Source organism: Zootoca vivipara, chromosome 12, assembly GCF_963506605.1.
Source record: "Zootoca vivipara chromosome 12, rZooViv1.1, whole genome shotgun sequence".
Lineage (NCBI taxonomy): Eukaryota > Metazoa > Chordata > Lepidosauria > Squamata > Lacertidae > Zootoca > Zootoca vivipara.
Window position 1 is genome coordinate 33,133,923 of NC_083287.1, and position 22,205 is coordinate 33,156,127.

The 22,205-nt window shown below is 42.7% G+C and overlaps 1 long non-coding RNA gene across 1 annotated transcript in view; it reads left to right on the forward strand.

Annotated features, from left to right (window-relative positions):
- The window catches only part of LOC132592863 (uncharacterized), a 49,535-nt gene extending 31,213 nt beyond the window's left edge, over positions 1–18,322 (forward strand). Inside the window, exon 3 of the long non-coding RNA XR_009558400.1 lies at positions 18,298–18,322. This is a non-coding gene — a long non-coding RNA (uncharacterized LOC132592863). The remainder of the gene's footprint in view (positions 1–18,297) is intronic.
- Positions 18,323–22,205: the final 3,883 nt, after the last annotated feature.

Genomic DNA, 22,205 nt, shown 5'->3' on the forward strand with positions numbered 1-22,205 from the left:
CTGTATCGACTATATGACCTTGTGAACGTTGCTACTTCCTTTAATCTTTTTGTACTCTCAAACATAATGAATTAATGCAGAATTCACCAATCTGGTCCCCTCCCCCAATCTTTTGGACCACAACTTTCATCAGCCATACTTTCATCAGCCAACTTTCATCAGCCATGACTGGAGGGTACCAGGTTGGCAAATGTTGAGTCAATGCATTATGACTTGGAGGGATCATGCTTGACATTTCTTTATTTTTAAATGAGCTTTTTATAATGTAAAAACTTTTTTTATAATGTTCAAACTTCATTTTTTAATGATTTAGTTTATTGGGGGTTGCTTTGCCATTAACCAAACATATTATATTTTTATATTGTTGTGACCCACTCAGGGACCTTGTGGTGAAGGGTACATAAGAAAGAATAACAGCAGCCACAACTGTAGGTCTAACAGAAAATCCTTCTGAATTTTGCTGGCTTCATACAAACGAACTCAAACGCCAAATGTGGTTACTAATATGTCCAGGCAGTGGTGGTCTTCAGCATCTGGGCAGCATCTGTGTACAGAACAAACTGCTGGAATTCATAGTCAAAGATAGCATCACAAATGCTCTGAGGCTAGGTATATTTACCCTAAGGTAAAGGTAAAGGGACCCCTGACCATTAGGTCCAGTCGTGACCGACTCTGGGGTTGCGCGCTCATCTTGCATTATTGGCCGAGGGAGCCGGCGTATAGCTTCCAGGTCATGTGGCCAGCATGACAAAGCCGCTTCTGGCAAACCAGAGCAGCACATGGAAACGCCGTTTACCTTCCCGCTATAGCGGTTCCTATTTATCTACTTGCATTTTGACGTGCTTTCGAACTGCTAGGTTGGCAGGAGCTGGGACCAAGCAACGGGAGCTCACCCCGTCACAGGGATTCAAACCACCGACCTTCTGATCAGCAAGCCCTAGGCTCAGTGGTTTAACCACAGCGCCACCATGGTGCAAATTATGAACAAATGTCTTTGTGAATTGGATAGTGTCCCTTATCCATGGGAACAAATGTATCAAATTCAGCATGTTTCATCAATTCCTTTGGTAAGACAACAAACTACTTGGTTGTTGACACCATTTGAAGAATATGCCGATTAACATTCATCTGCTAACAAAAGTGTCTTATCTAGAATGTATAACATTTTGCTTGCTGAATATACTGGTACACTTGATTGTCTGCATCAGGTATGGGAACAGGATATTGGTAAGGTAATATTCAGGGGTGGGGAACAGAGTGTGGGAGAAAGTTCAATTCTTTTACATTGATTCATACATCTGACTCCTTGCACTCTGAATAGGATAACTCAGTTGTTGGAGGGGGTGTGGAGAGCTAGGTATCATTTACTATATGTACATGATACCTTGTATCTTATATGTGACTGGAGAGTGACTGGAGTGACTCCAGTGACTGGAGAGTTTTGGAATAAAGTTTTTCATGAGCTCCAATTGATTGTGGGGCAGCTGCCAGATCCACTTATGGTGTGTTATCCAGTACTTATGATACTTTAAGGTACTTTTGAAAGATTCTTTGTTGAATTGTAAGCATTTTGTATTAATTTGTTAACAGTATAATGTATTTATGGTTATGTTTTTCATGTCTTGTAAGTTACTTGGAGACCTTTGGGTTAAGTTAGAAGTTAGTAGTAGTAGTAGTAGTAGTGGTGGTAGTGGTAGTAGTAGTAGTAGTAGTAGTAGTAATAATAATAATAATAATAATAATAATAATAATAATAATCTGCTCCCAAAAGCTACTTGGCAGCAGCAGTAGTAATAAAGTTGTAGCCTTCATTGACACCCAGAGTGCTTCAGCAACAGAGTAAGGAAAACCAGGATCCCCAGGAATTTAACCAGAGTTTTTGAGGTTTTTAGGAAAGATCCAGCAGGTCAAGGGAACTAGATTTCTGAGAGGACTTGGTGATCACAGTGAGTGGCAGGCTATAGCAACAGATTCTCTCACTACTGCAGTCACCACCATTAAGCTTCAGGGGCAAATGAAACTGACTAGCTAACTAAAGGAGCAGGGAGAGCTGCTGTTGTGATTGGTATTGAAATAATTACAAACTGAGGAATTACAGACTAATTAGGAGATTGGCTCAGGTCATAATTAGCCAAGAAGTTCTAAACAGGAGATGTTTGAGCTCCAAACTCCAGTTCTTAATTTCAGCTACATATTGGAGACCAGTCCAGTAATATATCATATTGTATTTTAAGTTTTAAAAAGGGGTCTGCATTGTGGTTTCTTTCAGGTTGTTAAAATAATTCTTGTGGCCATAAAACCGTTCCCTAAATTATATCAAGTGTTTACACTTGAGATGCTGTTTTAGGGCAGACTAAAAGTTCTTTGTGGTGATTTTCTTCCTTCTCGAATATATGTGGTCCTTTGGAATTATGTTCATTATATTTCTGATGCATTGCCCAGAGTTCCCAGGCATTCTATATTATAAAGACTGACTTTTTTCAATCACTGCTTCTTCAAAAATCATACAAGGTGTGACTGTGTAGTACTGCAGATCCAGCTACAGGCCAATTCTGGCTCAATAAATTATTAACATCCCCCCCCCATCAGTTGGGAAATGTTTTAAGCAACTGTGGTGATTTTCCTTTCTGAAGTGAGCGATCAGACTCCTGAGGCCTAACAAAAATAAAAATAAAAAGTTTGTTATCAAGCAAAGGTTTTGTTTTGTTTTTTGTTTAGGTCTCTGGGTGTACCATATCACAAGCAAGTTGAGGGAGGAAAGTGGAGCAAATAAGAGTGTTCCAGCATAAGATGAGTTTCACAGTAAGACCATAAGATATACCAGGGATAGCTAATGTGTTGCACTCCAGATGTTGTTGAATCATTTACATATATGGCTTTCAATTTATTATATATACTAGAACTAGGATACGGAACAGATTATTTAGGTTGACTCACCTAAGTCAACAAAATATCCCTCTTTTCTTTAAGAGTGCATCTCATCTTTCCATTGCTGTAAAAGTCTAGGAATGCACCTTCTATATCAGGGTTGGCTAACGTGTGGTCATCCAGATCTTCTTGCACTACAACTCCTATCCTTCCTGATCACTGGTTATGCTGGCTTGGGCTTATGGGAGCTGGAGTAAAAAAAACATCTGGAGAGTCACAAACTAGAGCCACCTTGTTTTTTGAGCAATTTCAAATTTTATATATATATATATATATATATATATATATATATATATATATATATATATAATTTTTATTGATTTTATGTCAAAATACAAAAGAAAAAGAACAAGAAATATTCAATCATAATTCTTGACACTGTAGACTTCCCCGCATCCCCCCTCTTGAGTTCGTTTTAATAACTAAATTTGCAGGATTCATATACCTTACATCATAACTTATGATTTAAACCTTAATCTTAAACATTTAACCTTACAAAACTCTTCCTCATTTTAATTCCAATTCCTGTATTACATCATTCTTTTTACTTTTATACTACTTCAAGACCCTTATTTGTTACCCCAAAATATCCATATATCATTTTCTATATCTTTTTTTTTACCCCCATCTTTGCAACTAGTTCCTCCCCCCTTCCCTTGGAATCGATGTCTCCAGAGATTTCAGCTAGCTCCTTAAAACTTTCCAGGTTCAGGCCGTCCTTATCCACTCAATAAAAATTAAATCAATATTCCATCTTCACCCCACTCCTACTCTGTCCCAGCCCAATCCTTGCTCAATCCTCTGCCTCCCTTGCCGCATTCCCAACTCTTTATCTTCAATCTCCTTTTCTTTCTGTCCCCCACCTACATCCTCCCCCCCTCTCTCACTGAGGCGGGCGCCTTTCTAATTTTCCCTTTTTGGGGGGGGCTTTTGAATCGAAACCAATTCCTGTTCCTCCCCTCCCACCGGTGGAACAGTAATATCTCTCTTCTTCTTCTTCTTCTTCTTCTTCTTCTTCTTCTTCTTCTTCTTCTTCTTCTTCTTCTTCTTCTTCTTCTTCTTCTTCTTCTTCTTCTTCTTCTTCTTCTTCTTCCTTTCCTTCTTCTTCCTTGTTCTTTGTAAAGTTCAAATCTGCAATTTCAAAGTTCGTTCCTGTTGGTTCAGCAGTCTTCTGTTCTAAAGTTGTTGTTTTTCCATTAGGGTTGAGCGTCTCCTCATTCGGGCACATCTCCTCTTTCATTTCCAATTTTTTTCCCAAGATTAAGTCCCAAAAGATATTTTCCTCCTCAGACTCCAGAACCTTCTCCTCCATTCTGTTATTGCCCTCCATTTCCATAAATGCGACAGAGCCGGAAACAGTCTTGTTGTTATCTTTTTCCTTTGTTTTCCAAACTTAAAGGATAAAGTCCCATCCAAACTGGTTTCAACTTCTATCTCTTTAATCTTCCTCTTAACATTCAATCTTAAATTCCATACTGAACAATCTTCTGTCTGTAACTCTCAGTCTCTCAGTCTCTCAATCTCTGGTAAACAAGCACATTCCTTTCTATTGTGACGACATAATGGCGGCTAGCTGATCCTTCCTTTGACCCGACTCCAATTTCCAGAGGGGTCTCCTCTTATCAGAGCGCAGTCCTTTGCAGAGATCTAAATACAGTTTAAGCTCTCCCCCTTACTCTGCTTCAGGGAAAGATTTTAAAGCCAATTTTTGGGCATTCCACAACTGCGTCATCCAGCACTCAAATGGAGAGACCGACTCCCGTTTTTAAGTCTCTTCCCCTGGCCAAATTATCCAAATTAAATCCAATTGAATCCAATGAAACTCACGCTTTTAATCCAATTCTTTGGGAGAATTGATCGCTGTAGCCTTGCAGTCCTGCAGCATCGCTCTTTGAAGTTAGTGATCTAATGTCTGCCACGTCGCAGCTCCGATCCCCCCGCTCTTGGGGGCTCGAAACAAAGCCTTTCCGGGGGGAGCCCGCTTTTGACGCCCACCAGATGGCCTGGCCCCAAGACGCTTGACTTGGGTTTTTTGGGGGGGATCCGCTTCACTGGAGAGGTTTTCCCCTTCTTCAAAGAGCCGAGGTCCGCTCCACTGAACGGACCTCCAACTGCGATGGCGTCGCGACCAACCGGAAGTCTCTCCAATTTCAAATTATATTCTGGGATTGCATGATGATAAATATATACTGTATATAAGAGACAAACACTAACAGTAATGACAACCCTAACTGCTTTTCTTTAACAATAAAACAAAAACATACTTCTTTTTTATCTTTTCCAGATGTTTACCTTCTGTGTCACAATGACACTTAGGGTTTATCTGATAAACATAGGAGGGTGATTGATTTGGTATAAATGTTGGGAGTCCATGCAAACATAAGTTTTAGTAAGCAGCCTTCCCCAACCTGGTGTCCTCCAGATGTCGATGAACTCCCATCATGCTTGACCATTGACCATGGTAGCTGGGGCTGATGGGACCTAGATTCCAACAACATGTGGAGGAGTACCAGGTTGAGGAAGGCTGTAGTAAAGGAAGTTGAGGTGAGTGGGTATTAGGAAGGCAGAACCAGGTCTACTAGTTGCATCCCTTGTCAAAAACAACAATTAATAAATATGTCAGCTTGTTACGTGGCTTTCCAGTTTTATTTCTTCAATATCACAGTTTTTTCCCTTCCTATGGGCAGAGAAGCACCCTGCAGATTATCAAAGGTCAATAACATCACACAAGTGCAAAATAAGCTAGGAAAGTGTCCTGCTGGCATGTGTGAAATTATCAACATTTGTTATTACTCCACACGGCTAGGGCTAGGGCTAGAGTCACAGCAGGAGCAGGAGCACTAAGGAGAAACTATGCATCCACATATATTTCAGCTGAATTTAGAAGATTAGTACATGCACAACCCAGGTGGCGCTGTGGTTAAACCACTGAGCCTAGGGCAGGGGTGTCAAACTCAAATTCATCGGGGGGCCGCATCAGCAGTTTGGTCACCCTCAAAGGGCCGGTTGTATCTGTAGAACTATGTGTCCACTGCCTTATGAGTTTGGGCTGCCTTGATTACTGGGAATGGGCACCAGCAACCACTGCCTTATGAGTTTGGGCTGCCTTGATTACTGGGAATGGGCAAAACTCTGACTCCCTTATTACGACACCTGTATGGTTTCATGTGTGTTGCTCCCATCAAGTGAACTTATACAATTTCCTCATATTGAATCAACCCATTAATTACAGGGGTGGCCAAATCCCAAGAGACAGTGATCTACTTTCAGAATTAAAATCTGGCAGTGATCTACCCCCATTTTTAGGGGTTCAGCTCAAAGTTGTTGAGCTTTTTTTACAGAGAAGGAAAGGGGGTGGATGATGCAGCCTGCACGAAGAAAAGACAGGGGTGTGGGGTGTGAGGTGGTGGGAAATGCTGCCTGCATGGATGGAAAACTGGGGTGTGGGATAAGGGAGGGAGATGCTGCCTGCATGGATGGAAGACTGGGGTGAGGGGGGGAGATGTTGCCTGCATGGATGGAAGACTGGGGTGTGGGGTAAGGGGGGGAGATGCTGCCTGCATGGATGGAAGACTGGGGTGTGGGGTAATGGGGGGAGATGCTGCCTGCATGGATGGAAGACTGGGGTGAGGGGTAAGGGGGGGAGATGCTGCCTGCAGGGATGGAAGACTGGGGTGTGGGGCAAGGGAGGGAGATGCTGCCTGCAGGGATGGAAGACTGGGGTGTGGGGCAAGGGAGGGAGATGCTGCCTGCAGGGATGGAAGATGGGTGTGGGGTAAGGGAGGGAGGGAGGCTTGGGAGGCAAGCTTGTGCAGCAGCCAGCCATCTGGCAGGCGAGCAGGGAAAGGGGAGACCGCTGGCTTTGTGGCTGGCTTTAAAGCAGCAACGGGACAGGAGCCTCCTGCACGGGTAAGAACTCTTTGCCGGCAAGACGGAGGCACACGCGGTCGTGCGCGCGCGCGCACACACACACACACACACACACACACTCCAGCTCTTTGTCGGCAAGAGGGAAGGAGCTCTCCTTGCAATTGCCCATTGTTATTGAGATTTTGGGAGGGGGAGAAAGTCAAGAGTTGGAGAGCTTTCCCTTTTAGGCTGCCGACCTCTAAGGAACCCAAGATCTACCCACGATCACCAGAAACTTTTTGCACCTCCTGGCTGGGGAGGCTCCCCTGAATTCTCCAGCGGAGAAAAGAAATACCTCTGTGCCGCTGCCACCGGCCTCTCGCTCCTTTTCCACGTCCGGCCGCTGTTCCCCTCAGGCTCAGGACGCTGCTTCTCAGGCTCCGCTTCAACTCCCACGCAACCGCCGGAGCCGGGAAAAAACTTTCAGCCAATGGGCTGCCTCGCTCCGAACTCCGTTCTCCAATGGTGAGGCGAGTGCTGAGAGGCTGAGATTAGCAGCGCCACTAGCCAATGGGGCCTCGAATTCAACTTTGTGTCCCGCCCTTTCCTCTGGAAGCGGCGCCCAGACGGCGCCTCGGGTGAGCGAGCGGCCAGCGGCTGGGCGGCCAGCAGGTGGCCGGCAGGCCACATCGTGAGGTCTGCCGGGCCAGATTAGGCCCCCGGGCCTTGTCCTTGACACCCGTGGCCTAGGGCTTGCCGATCAGAAGGTTGGCGGTTCGAATCCCTGTGACGGGGTGAGGTCCCGTTGCTTGGTCCCAGCTCCTGCCAACCTAGCAGTTCGAAAGCACGTCAAAATGCAAGTAGATAAATAGGAACCGCTACAGCGGGAAGGTAAACAGTGTTTCCATGTGCTGCTCTGGTTTGCCAGAAGCGGCTTTGTCATGCTGGCCACATGACCTGGAAGCTGTATGCCAGCTCCCTCAGCCAATAATGCGAGATGAGCGCACAACCCCAGAGTCGGTCACGACTGGACCTAATGGTCAGGGGTCCCTTTACCTTTACATGCACAACATCACTACCCAAAGAAGGGACACTGTTGAGGGCATGCAGAAAGGGAGAAGGGACTTCTGCAGGTAGCTTTAAAAAGCCAAAAACATGCAAAGACTGGCTGCCTGTGTCAGACAAAAGTTCTATCCAGAATGGATGTAGCTTAGTAGATCATGTACTGTCCCTGAATAGTGTTGAATCTAAGCAAATCTTCAGTGATGGACTCCCTTGCAAGCAGGTCTGCTAAACTGCCTGTGATATTGCTGAATAGGGACTCTAAAATTATGGCTCCAAGCCAGTGCAGGTGTCTTAACAGTTTAAATGACAACCAGCAAATACATAACATACTTTGCTGGTCCTATTTGCTTGGGAGCCAATCAGATACTACCTAATTTTGACCCTTAGATGAATTTTCACACACTGAGAAAACTTGTTACAGGCCCAGTCATCCTCTCCTTAGAAAACCAGTTTGTGCTCTTGTACAGTTTCCACTCATTCCAGGGGGGTGAGGGATTGCAGTAGATGTTAAGAATATAAGGGCACTCATGCTGGATCAGGCCGAAGGCCTATCTAGTCCCACATCCTGTTTCTAACAGTGGTGAACCAGATGCTTACGGGAAGCTTATAAACAGGACAAGGCAGAAATAGCACTCTCCTGCTGCTGTTTACTAGCAAACTCGTATTCAGACAGGCATGCTGCTTCTCAACCTAGAGGTAGAATATTCATTTACTTATTTCTTACCTGCCGTTTATCAGGGAAAGGAGATTTGGGAGATTTAATTTATGTTTTAAAATGTGTATATTGTATTGTTGTAAGCCGCTTTGAAATGTACATGGTGAAAGGCGGGATATCCTTTAAAAAAAATTAAAAAATGAACAGCTAAGGTCCCCAAGTGGGACCTTAGCTGTTCATTTAACAGCTGATCATTGCAACAATAACTATAAAAACAAAACCATAACAATTGTAAAACTCATACAACTGTTCCTAGTGGAACAGAACAGTATGAATTTAGCAAAGGAGGTAGATCTTCTGTGGGTCCCACAGAACAAAATACCTTCGCTGTCAAAGAGTAATGATCACCAACATGAAATTCACCTTTTTCACAGCAGCTGCACACACAGTCAACGTTTTCATTTAACTGTTCCTGGTGCATTGCACCTTTCATCTTCCTATGTCCCCCAGTGAGGTTTTTTTAAAAAAATAAAAATAAAAAAATTCAACACACTCTTCTTCCTCAGTCAGTGTTCAATGAATTGCCAGCTGACTGATTTCATTTAAATATAGGACACGGCCTTCTCACCTCAAGGCAAGGATGTTTCTCCCAACTCTTTTCCCTTAAATTAAAAATAGAGGGAGGGAAATCTGTAGCTATTAATTATGTCCCTTTCCCCTTTATCAATGTATAAACAGTGTGGTCTGGAAAACGTTATATAACTATGCCCTAAGCAGAGAGAAACCCATGCTGCAAAATCATGACCCACTTATGTGATTTGAAGTTTCCAGAAGTTTAGCTATGTTTGAGTGAACCTCTTTTTCTAATGCAAATCATGAACCTTAATGACAATAAACCTTGCTAAAGCATTTAATTTATGTTGACGCTCATGACCTATTAGCTTGCCCCCTTCCGTAAACCTATTTCCTATCCACCCACCACAGCCCTCGGTCCTTCATCCTCAAGAAATATAAGAAGTCACAGCCTGAGAAGGATTACAAGGCAAAGTTTAGAAGCAAGCAGCACTTTCAATTGGATTATATATAATTCACACCATTGCTCAATGATACGTGCCACTTTCACAACTGCAATGCATTCACGAAAGGGTTTGGTGCTCATCTTGCTACATTTATATTAGTAGTCGATTTATCTAGGATACAAGAGCAAGGACTATGTTTCTATTAGCAAGTCTGATTCAGCCCATGCTATTTGTGAAGATTTTAATGGATTATGTAAGATCAAGTCAAGCAAATTCACATGCCATTACATTAATGCTGTGAGATGTTCTTTGGCAGCTTATATCTAAGTATGTCTGCAGGACTGTCAGGGTGTAGTAATGTCCAGTTGCAAACGACTCATGATCAGAGGACAAGTGGAAGCACTGGAAATCCAAGGAGAACAGCAATTTGGAATAAGAATAATTCATTATTGTAATTAATGGAGTGTAGAACTGCTCCAGGCTTAACCAGGAGTTTATGTTGACTAGATTGAACCAGGAGTTTATGTTGACTAGTGAAATGTTTAGCAGTGCAGTTATTAGGGATGCAGGTGGCGCTGTGGGTTAAACCACAGAGCCTAGGGCTTGCTGATCAGAAGGTCGGCGGTTCGAATCCCTGCGACGGGGTGAGCTCCCGTTGCTCGGTCCCAGCTCCTGCCAACCTAACAGTTCGAAAGCATGTCAAAGTGCAAGTAGATAAATAGGTACCACTACAGCGGGAAGGTAAACAGTGTTTCCGTGTGCTGCTCTGGTTCGCTAGAAGTGGCTTTGTCATGCTGGCCACATGACCTGGAAGCTGTACGCTGGCTCGCTCGGCCAATAATGTGAGATGAGCTCCGCAACCCCAGAGTTGGTCACGACTGGACCTAATGGTCAGGGGTCCCTTTACCTTTAAACATTATTGTTTTATCACTTTTATTCTCTTTTATGATTCCATGTGCTATGCATATGCAAAATGCTATGTACTTGTACCATGGTACATGCAGGGATCACCTGCGTGAAGCAAGCACCATCTTTCCCTTCAGCCAAAATTCTGTTATCACAGCTTACTGCAAATACATCAGGGTTTGATCAAGGACTGTCTTCCATTAGGGAGCATCATCTGTGTTTCCTTGTCACCTGAAGTTAGACACCCAAGTTGAAGAGAGAAAGCCTTCTCAGTTGTGGCACTTAGAATGTAGAAGAGCTTGCAGAGAGAGATGTGCTTTGCCCCTTCATCGACTGCTTTTTGTGAAGATTATTACATCCCTGCAAGCATTCTCTTTCTTTTACCCCCCCCTCTCTCCTCCTGTTTATGGTTTTATATTTTATGATCTGTTGTTTTATTATAAACCATCTTGTGCACAGTCAGGAAAGGTGGGATAGAAATTGTTTAAATAACTAAATCTAATTTTTAGAAATTCTATGTCCCATTAACAATGGTTAGGCTCAGTTGATGGAAAGAAGAGAAGGGCCTTCTCTGTACCCGCACCTAAAATTCTTTGCTCCAGAAGACTTCATTGGACACCTTGCTTGCGCTGTTTGGCTATATGGCAAAAAAAAAAAGCTTCCCATTAGGCAGGCGTTTGCTCTTGTCTCTGTTATTATTATATTGTTGTTGGAATGCTATTGAATTTTGTAGATGGTCTTAATCACTGTTAGGCACCCTAGCCCTCCAGTTGTTTGGGGACTAGAACTCCCATAATCCCTAGCTAACAGGACCAGTGGTCAGGGATGATGGGAGCTGTAGCCCCAAAACATCTGGAAGGCCAAGTTTGCCTATGCCTGTGATAGATAGATATCCAATAAATAAATATAACCCAACAGCTGAGAGGAGCGAAAGACAAGGCAATAATAATAATAATAATAATAATAATAATAATAATAATTTATTATTTATACCCCGCCCATCTGTCTGGGTTTCCCAAGCCACTCTGGGCGGCTTCCAACAAAATATTAAAATACAATAGTTTATTAAACATAAAAAGCTTCCCAGGGCTGTCTTCAGATGTCTTCTAAAAGTCTGGTAGTTGTTTTTCTCTTTGACATCTGGTGGGCGGGTGCCACTACTGAGAAGGCCCTCTGCCTGGTTCCCTGTAACTTGGCTTCTCGCAGTGAGGGAACCACCAGAAGGCCCTCGGCACTGGACCTCAGTGTCCGGGCAGGATGATGGGGGTGGAGATGCTCCTTCAGGTATACTGGACCGAGGCCATTTAGGGCTTTAAAGGTCAGCACCAACACTTTGAATTGTGTTCTGAAACGTACTGGGAGCCAGTAACAAGCGTCAGTGAGTAGAAAGGAATGAGGAAGACAAAGGATGAGCATGAGCAACTGCAATTTACTCTCGCTTAGGTGTTAAATCATATATATCCACTGAATTGCAGAGACTTCCTGTGCTTGGGCTTCGGAGGCGTTATTCCTGGTGGCTTTGTCTCTAGTTCAGACACTCTCTATAACATCAGACTTTTAGCCCACTTGTTATAAAAGTGCTTCCACTGAATGTCATTTTAACAAATGAGCTTTGGCATTATGCTACCACTAAAGTATGCACTGAACTGCTAAGGAATTAAGGGTCAGGCTTGAATTACGCTCCCATGCAATCGCCCAGATTCCTTTCGTCTGGAACTGGCATCATAAGGTGATTTTCTGAGTACTGTATCTTGGGGAAAAATAATAATGTGAAATTGTTACCCACAGTGCCTTTTAAAAGCTATAATACATTTTCAGTTACAAAGGGCTTTGCTAAGATTTCCTGAGAAGACTGAATAAAGAGAGGTATTTCAAATTTTTATGAGATGTTTTAAAGCCCTGACTTTAAGCCAGCAGCATGCAGGCTCTCACCAGCTAGTGAAATATGTGCAAGCCTGAGGTGGAGAGAAGCAACTGAGCTTCTTGAAAAGCAAATAAACCTAAGTTCCTTCTCTGCAAAACCTATCAACGTCAGACCTGCCAAGGGTGGGCATGAGACAGGTGGCGGCAGAGCTTTTTATTATCCTCAGAAAGAAAAAGGAGGATGGAAGAAACAATTCCTACCTTCTTGACAAGAGGACAAGAAATGAGAGGCACCTGTGTGGCCTAACAGGAAAGCTTGTCCGTTTAATAAATAACAATTGAGAAAGCTGAGCTAATCATTCCATTATTACCCACCAAGCTGATCACCAGATGGCTCTTGAAGGGTGGATTCTGACAGCACTGTGAATGTCAGACTATTGATCCATCTAGCTCAGTATTGTCTACCCCAGGGTTTCCCAAACTTGGGTCTCCAGCTGTTTTTGGATTACTGTAGTCCAAAAACAACTAGAGACCCACATTTGGGAAACCCTGGTCTATGCACTGACTGACAGCAGCACTCCAGGGTTTCAAGCAGGATTTCTCCCAGCTCTACCTGGCAGTGCTGGGAATTGAACTTGGGGCCTTCTGCATGCAAGGCAGGTGCTCTATAATTGAGCCATGTCCCTTCCGAATTCTAGCCCTGTTCAGGCATGAGGGGAGAGAAGGGAAAGGAAGGGGGGCACTTGCCCACCCTTCTCCCTCCTTTGTGTTCTCACCATCCTTCATGTGTTGGGGCTGAATGCCTGCAGCAGAGAGTTAGCTGTACTCATGGACACTCCCCCTGCAATGTAGAATCCCTCCTAATCATCGCTAATTGCAGAGGGAAACTGTTAGGAGAGCCAGCTCCCCACTGCAGAGGATCAACCTGAATGCACAAGGGTTGATGGGACATAGGTGGGAGGGATGAGGGAACGTGGTTGGCAAGGGAGAACACCTAACTAAGGTATCTGTTTATTAGCTTATGTTTCAATCTAACTGTGGTCATAGATGCATGGCCTTGTGAAATGAGAATAGCAACATACTAGTACATGACACATGAAATGTGACAAAAATCCTGAGGGGACTGGATTAAATTTTCCCTGTACCGTATTGGCCCGAATATAAGCCGCACCCAAATATAAGCCGCACCTTTAAAATTCAGGGGGGGGGAGACAATACCCGAATATAAGCCACTTCCTTAAAACTCCGCAGGTACTCACACCTGTTCCGTTTTACTGTATGTCTGTTTAAGCAGTGATATCGTAAAAGCCAATTTTTGTAAGGTCGCAAATTTAAGCCACACTTTAACTTTTCATGGTCAGAATTTGGGGGGGGGGGGTGAGGCTTATATTCAGGCCAATATGGTACATCTAGGAGCATACCTGTACAGAAAATGTTGCCAAAAACTGGGGGTGCGGGACAGCGATTCCAAAACAATCCCCTCTCTTAGTGTCTTGAAATCTCAGCCAAAATTTGCTTGGATTTTGGAACACTTCATAAATTAGCTCTGCGCATTCTGAGCAGCATACACTGTTCTGCTTCCCAAAAATGTGCCAGTTGCTGGGAATCACAAGTGGGAAGAGTACTGTTGTGTTTCTGTCTTGCTTGCATACTTCCCATAGGCTTGCCACTGTGAGACAGGGTGCTGGACTAGATGGGCCATGGACCTGATCCCGGAGGGATCTTCTCTATGTTCTTACACAGGCATCCTGTAATTCTTTCAACCATTTCCAGAAGAGAAGCCATATCTTGTAGCACCTTAATGACTAACAAACCCGTTACCATGTAAGCTTAGGTAGACTAGTCTACAAAAGCTAGTCTATCAGGAACGGTCTGAAGACCATATTGCCTCATTGCAAAACCTCGGGGGGCTGAATGTGAAAATGGGCAAGGCCAAAGAGTCAAAATGGACAACCCTAAAAAAAAAGAGAGAAGGGTTGTGGCTTTCAGATTTACCCTTAGCCTTATATACCACAATAAATGTAGTTACAGGTAGGTAGCCGTGTTGGTCTGAGTCGAAGCAAAATAAAAAAATTCCTTCAGTAGCACCTTAAAGACCAACTAAGTTTATATGTTGGTATGAGCTTTCGTGTGCATGCACACTTCTTCAGAAGTTCTGAAGCACACTTCTTCAGAAGTTCTGAAGAAGTGTGCATGCACACGAAAGCTCATACCAAAATATAAACTTAGTTGGTCTTTAAGGTGCTACTGAAGGAATTTTTTTATTTCACAATAAATGTGTTAGACTTGAAGGTGCCACAAGTCTCTTTATTGCTTTCATATGTCTGGTGCTTGCCTTTCATGTTACAAAGTATCTTTGACCTTTTTCAGGCCACTCCATTGTACTACACACATTTCCAAACCACTAGCCTGAAATATAAACCCAGAAGTGGGTCTGAGTTTTATGCAGCTTATACTAAAAATAATTTTAGACGGCTGTCATATCAGAAGCTCATTAGAAGGCTGCACTTAAAGCACAGGCTTAACTAAAGACTCAGTGACTGAAACTTCATACAGTATTTTAAAATGTTACTGTGCTAAGGCTCATGTGGGGCAAGCTGATGCCCATCTCCTGCTTAAGTATTCTCATTTGTTTATGAATTGTGTGGGGCTCGGAAAGATTTAAAACAACAACAAACTGGAGTTTTGGATAAAATACTTCATTCCTTCACACACACCCCTCACCAGCTATCCGTCTTTGCTTGATCTGGGGACTTCTTTTTGCTGTGTGTAAAAACCTAGTTACAGAAAAGGAGAGTTTGCTCTCAGATATTAATGAGAATGATCAGACCCTGAGTGACAGCTTTCAAAGTCAAGTCAAGACAGAAATAGCTTAGGAGAGTTGATCCAAGACAGAAAACCCATGAAAAGGATGAAGGGAAAGGTCCTCTGGCCAGGAGGCTAAATATTTTTTCCCCTAAAAGGTTTTTTAATGCAATTTGAACTCAGTCTGCTGATCCCAGTCCTCCAGCTACAACTGCAGGGAGAAGATACTGAGTTCATTACCGTGAGCCTGAGCAAGGGCTGTCAGGCATCTCATCCAGATACTCCCTCCTCTATGCAGTTCAAGCTCCTGTGCCTTGTACTTGTGATCAAGCGCAACCTGAAAATAGGGCCCTGCTGTTAGGTAAATAAGACAAGAAAAGCACACCTTGCTCTTGCAAACTCAGGACTTCCTGTGTATCCTGAGGCCCCCTCCACTTTTCAATTTTCTGACTATATATTAGTTCCCTACCTGGAGAGATGTAATTAATGTTGGTAAAGATTTCTGACATCTTCAAATAAAAGGGTGCTTGAAAAGCCCAAAGGATCTGTATTCAAATAGTAGGCTAAAGCTAAATGCATATAAGTTCTGACTAAATCACTGGAATTTAATTTCATGTTAATGTGTTTATGAGTGAGGTGTTCATAACAAGTCTAGGAATAATAGATTACACTATTCTAATTACAGATACCTATGCAGAAAGCCAGTTTCATCGTAAGTTATACTAGTCAGGGGTTGCCAACACAGCACTCCTGGGTGCAAAACTGACCATCATTATGTTCTATGGTGGCTACAGAAGATCAAAGTAACCCCTTAAAAACCTCTCAGTACACGAGAGACTATTTCTCTTTGGACTGACTCTTCCTCCCTCCATTGAGCTTCCTCTTTAAACATGCCCACATTTCACAGGATGCCAGGAATAGGTCTCCCTCCATCCTTCTGTTCTGTGAGCAAGTGGCTGATTTGGAGCTCCCCCCACTCCCATTAATGGTGAGGTGCGCCCACTTCATATTGTGGTCCTGTGTCTTCTTCTGCTCTTTTAGATGTGTCGACCATTTTGTGTTATGCCACACCTCACATTATGACATACCTTCCACAGCTGCCATTTTATGATTGGCACTCATGGCACCTTTTCTAAATTCCAAACATGCACATTGGCCCCAAAAAGTTGCTGACCCCACTCCTGAATGGATGCCTAGAATCCCCTATTTCTATGACAGACACCTTTCAAGGTTCTCCCTTTCACTCTTATATGCCTTATAGTAGAATTAAATAAAACAAGGACTCCAGCTGCTCTCAGTTAAAACAGCACATACACACACAATGTATTTCAAAGCACCTTGGTGCCAACTGTGATACACTTTGAACTGCAAAGAGATCTATGTGATACCTTAATGGGATGTATCCTTCAACTTCAATAATGCCTCTTGCTTGTGTGGATGGAGAATAGAGAGGAATGTGTGAGTGTGTGCAGAAACTAGCCTGTTGTACAAATGTAAAAATGAAACAAAAAAATTCCAGTTACAGGTAGGTAGCCGTGTTGGTCTGACGTAGTCGGGGGAAAAATATAAAAAATCCTTCCAGCAGGACCTTAGAGACCAACTAAGTTTGTCATTGGTACGAACATTCGTGTGCACGCACACTTCTTCAGATAAAACAAATTCCAATTATTCCATTGTTCTGCTCACTTTTGCCCCTGGCTCCACCCACTATGGGCTACTTACCATCAGATTGATGCCTAAAATGGAATGCAGCTATCAGACCATAAAGGGTTTCCCACCCCGATCTAAAGTGTCAGTGGTTACATGAAAGTATGATCCATAGCAAAGAATAGAATTCAATTTAATATTCTATTCTTGTGTATTTAAACAACAAAAAAGCCCTTTCACAAAAAATAAGAATCACATATAAACACCCTCTTTTTTTAAAAAAAAAATTGGATGTAAAATATTTATTTAGCTCTGCCTGGTAATCATTTTTCCCAAAGGAAGATTGTAGCACAGTATTTTTCTAACACTCCATTCTAAATATGTCCAGAAGGATTGGGTGTGTGTGTGTGTGTGGGATCTTCCCTTTTATACAGTTAAAGTCAATGATAGACTGCTCTCAAGCAGTTGTTAGCTGAATATTCAGATAACTGGTATAAATCTAGATTCATGGTAAAAACAACAACAAAAACCTACTACTGTACAGCATTATAGATTAATTTACATATTTTTAGCCCTCACCCTGCACTGTTGGCACTTATTACCCAGTGACAGGTTCTATAAGTGCTATGTGTTTGTTTGATTAATTAGTCCTAAACTACTTATACTCAAGACTAGGCTGTTCCTGAGATACACTTGTAACATATAAAGTGAATATATGTATTCTTCCTTGGAAAGGTTATTATGCATGCCCTTGAGAAATGTATTACTGTACAACGTCCCTGAATGCACCAGCAGCAGAAGCGGCTGCATTATTATGTTCTTTTTACTCATTGTGACTGACTGACTGTGAAGAAGTACAGCCTCCATCCCTGTAGGAAAATATTACTATCATTAATGCTTACACTGCTTTAATAAACAGTGGTAACAGAATCCGGCAGAGCATATTTTGTTTTACTTTGGTGATGTCTTGATTCTTGTTTTTGTTTAAAGTTTTTTATTATCATTTCGATTCAATGGTATATGAATATAATTCCAGCTGTCGGGATCCAAAGCCTATCAAATCCCATTTATTCATTTCCCAAATTTCTATACAACCCAATCCATATAAGGAAAAGCAGAGGGCCTTCTCGGTAGTGGCACCCGCCCTGTGGAACGCCCTCCTACCAGATGTCAAAGAGAAAAACAACTTCCAGACTTTTAGAAGACATCTGAAGGGAGCCCTGTTTAGGGAAGCTTTTAATGTATTGTATTTTAATATTTTGTTGGAAGCCACCCAGAGTGGCTGGGGAAACCCAACCAGATGGGCGGGGTATAAATAATACATTATTATTATTATTATTATTATTATTATTATTATTATTATTGGATCAAATCAGAAACCGGGACGGCTTCTGTAAGTCTGGGACTGTCCCTGGAAAATAGGGACACTTGGAGGGTCGGAAGTCATCAAATTCTCGTTCCAGCTGAAGAGCTGCAAATAAGAAGGAACTTAACCATCACATCCATAGACATCCTATAAAACTGATTTGTTGAAACCTGATTCTCTTATATCTCTTTCAGACTGGCCCAGATAGGCCACAATTTTTGGATGATATCCAAGCAACACAGTCTCAAAAGGCTTCCCGTTATCTTTTGCGCTATTGCTCTCATTTTACACCAGTTCTGTTGCTAAAGTTTTGGCTCTCCACCTACTGGCATTCCTCTTGTTCTCATATGCCCAAAGTCACACACCTGCTTTGCAAATAGTTAATTACACTAGTTATGCTCGGATGTGAAAATCTGCCTGTGACAAGTCATCTGCAATGTGAAACAACCGCTAACTTTATTGATCCTACAAGATCCATTGAAGGGTGTGACATACCTGTATTCTTATGCGCCATCTGCTGGCAGGTTTCATATTAACTTTAGAGAAAAACACCTGTGATTAGACCCCTTTCGACATGATCAGCCGATCAGGTGTCAGCTTATTCCTATTCTATTTAGGCACCGTGAAGATTTCAGCATTCTTCTAATTAATGACTGAGTTCTGTCTTTGCATTTTTGCAAAGGAAGGTGAATCTTCACCCACAAGAGTGGCTGCAACTGCACTAAAGGTAAAGGTAAAGGGACCCCTGGCCATTAGGTCCAGTCGCGGACGACTCTGGGGTTGTGACGCTCATCTCGCTTTACTGGCCGAGGGAGCTGGCGTACAGCTTCCATGTCATGTGGCCAGCATGACAAAGCCGCTTCTGGCGAACCAGAGCAGCACACGGAAACGCCATTTACCTTCCCGCCGGAGCGGTACCTATTTATCTACTTGCACTTTGACATGCTTTCGAACTGCTAGGTTGGCAGGAGGCAACTGCACTAGTTCCTTCCAAATTGATTATGTGTTAGGAAAGGTTGATTATTTATACCTTTGTAGCTTTTATCTGAATTTTAAAAGTGGTTGTCGACTATATAAATGTTTGTACAATGTTTATATACAGGGCTTCCTACAGGCACCTGGTTGGCCATTGTGGGGGGAAGGATACTGGACTAGATGGGTCATTGGGCTCTTCCAGCAGGGCTCTTCTTGTGTTATGTTCTTATGAAGACTGTTGAATTCATGCTTATAGATTCTCAAATCAGCACCATTCATCGCAGGCTGAATGAAACACAGCAACAGAGGGCATTTTAGTGAAACTAGGCTCCAGTTCGTAAGTTCAGCTGAGGTCTGTGATGATATAACACGATGGTTGTACCATGGAGACCTGGCTTGTCCTGTTGTACGGTAGAATTCTGCAAACTGGGCTTCTGCACAAATGGATGCTCAAATGGAGAACCCAGTTCTCATTGCAAACTAATATTTGCATGCCATCCTTCATTAAAATTATGTCAGGGCAGTTTACAGCATGCACAAAATTATAATACAAAGCAATAGGCCAAACACAACGAAGCAATCAGTAAAATTAAATGCTATACATTTTAAAGTGTCAGAAAACTTCAGCAGCAGTAAAAAAAGGGGGGGGGGAATCAAATAAAAGCCTGGGGAAACACATGAAACTTCATGAAAAATCTGGAGCCAGCCAGATTTTGAAATGGAATTCCATAGGATAGGAGCCATTACTGAAAAGGCCCTACCTATATGGCTACCAGGCTAATTCAATCTAAAGGTGCATTTCTGTTTGTAGCTATTTCAGTGCTGAACATATGAACAAGGGATGAGAGTTGATTTGAATGCTCAGCTGGTGGTTTACTTGTATAAAAAATATTGCTCTCTCAAGCAATCTATTCCTGTGAGAGGTGCAATGTTAGAGCAATGAATTTACACAAAAATGTGGAAAATCAACTGTTGTGATTGTGGGAGATCAGCAGTCAAACATAACTAATGCATATTTTTGCTAGTTAGCATGAGAAGGGGCTAAGTCCACAGAGCAGATACTCTGATAGGCAGATACCCAGACCATAGAAATACAATTTGTAGAGAGGGCTCTGTGTGATGTCATTTCTCTTCCTCTCTTGGAGAGGAAGCAGCATATAGCACTTCCTGTTCCTCTGTCTCTTCCTTTGACCAGTGTTAGATGTAAACATGCATCCAAGCTGTATCTTAAGGCACATGTCTGAAGCTGGTTATACTGTAACTATTTTGCCTGCATAGTTTTTACCACTGCCTTTGCTTGTGGACCAGTGCATGATTATAAAACAAGTAAATCTTATTTTTAAACTTATTTTACAAGTTGTTACCTGATTCTTTATTGAGTGGGGTAAGAAGAGGGAAACCATCTGACTTAGTAGCTGGACTTGCTCCAAATAATGTTCAACCCACACATGTGGGTGCCTGGAGGGATAAATTGCCATTTATATTTCCTCTCCTATCCATTAGAACCAGCCCCACAGTGATCTTGAGAAACCACATTAGGACCTGCAGCTCCATGGTAAGGAAAGCATGTGCCTTGCATTGCAGAAGGTCTTAGGTTCAGTTTGCTGGCATCACCACTTACAAAAATCAGATGGCAAATGATAGGAAATGCCTTGGTCTGGTACCCTGGAGACTCATGGCCCAGTTGGAGTAGATAATACTGGGCAAGATGGAACGTTTTCTGACCTGTAAAGGGTAAAGGTCCTTTTGTGGTTCCCTTCCCAGGCCAGCATTATGATAGGGGTGGGGGTGGCGAATCACCCCCCCCCTTTCCTGGTCACTGTGCCTATATTCATCCACCATCTTAAATTAATCTAGAATTATTTTAGCCTAACATTTCCCCCCTTTGTTTCATGACAAGAAAAAGTCACGATGTTTTAACATTCCCCTGCAATTTCCCTGATGCTTTCTTGTGAGTGAAATACCACATGATCAGATATGTATTTAGCCTAAAGAAGGCTAGCTTTGTTGTTATTTTTAAAATGCCCAGTAATAAAAAGAGGATAGTATACAGATTATACAATTTACCTGAAATAACGGGTAGGTGTGGCCTCTGCCCCATGGATGGGGGGCGGGGGAGAGAAGGCCCTGCCGCAGTGTTTTAAAGGTGGGACAGAGCTTGAGGAGGAGGGGAATGTAGCATTTCAGTGACCAGCTATCTTGATTTCAGATTGGACAACATGGAAAATGCCTCTCAAATTTGTTTTCCTAGGTTCCCTGGCTCTGTGGATTCTTAAATAAATACAGAGTCACTAGCAATCAAACAGGCAGGCGAGAAATGACAAGTGTTTTGACAGCACTCATAACACTTTGAGGTATTTTTAGCATATTTCGCAGTCGTATTAGCTTAACCTGTAATAGAATATAAATGAGCCCATATGGCTGAGATGTAATTATGTTCTATGTGAGAAATCCCTGTGGTGGATTTTTTTTGGGGGGGGGGTGACTCGCTACATGTGCCTTCTGGAGGGCACGATTTACACATGATTACCTACTCATTTGCATCAAGAAGAATAATACAATGCTAACAACGGAGTAATGAAAAGGGCAGGCAAAAGACTGGAGATCCCTAGGGGTGCTGATCCTTATGACTGACATCCAGTTAAGAACAGAGAAATTTGTCCCCTTAGGGAGTACATTTTATGAAGCAATCTTTGATTATGCGGGCACAGTAATCATGAGTCTTAATTATTATTACTGCGAGTGAATGGGCTACAAATCTCCAAGGAGCATCTCTGTCACAGATACTTTGCTGGCGTAGGCTGGAGGGGGGAAAAATGACTGTTTTCCCAAGGATCATTTTCATTCCAACCTGGTAGTTAGCTGAAGTTTCTCTGACTACCAGTCATGAAACATTAAATATAGATTAGAGGCAGGAAGATGTTGAAAGTTGAAATTCACCGGCAGTGCACACCCCGTGTGCTTGAGAGACAGCCCCAAATGTTGTCCAGATGTTATAGCAACAGGACGGAAGGTTCCCAAGCTGAAAGGCAGCCACAACAGAAGAGAAAGTGGATGCTTGGAATTCCACAAGCCTTCTGTTTAGCTTACTTCCAGTGTATTAATTTAGCAAAAAAATCCTAACAGC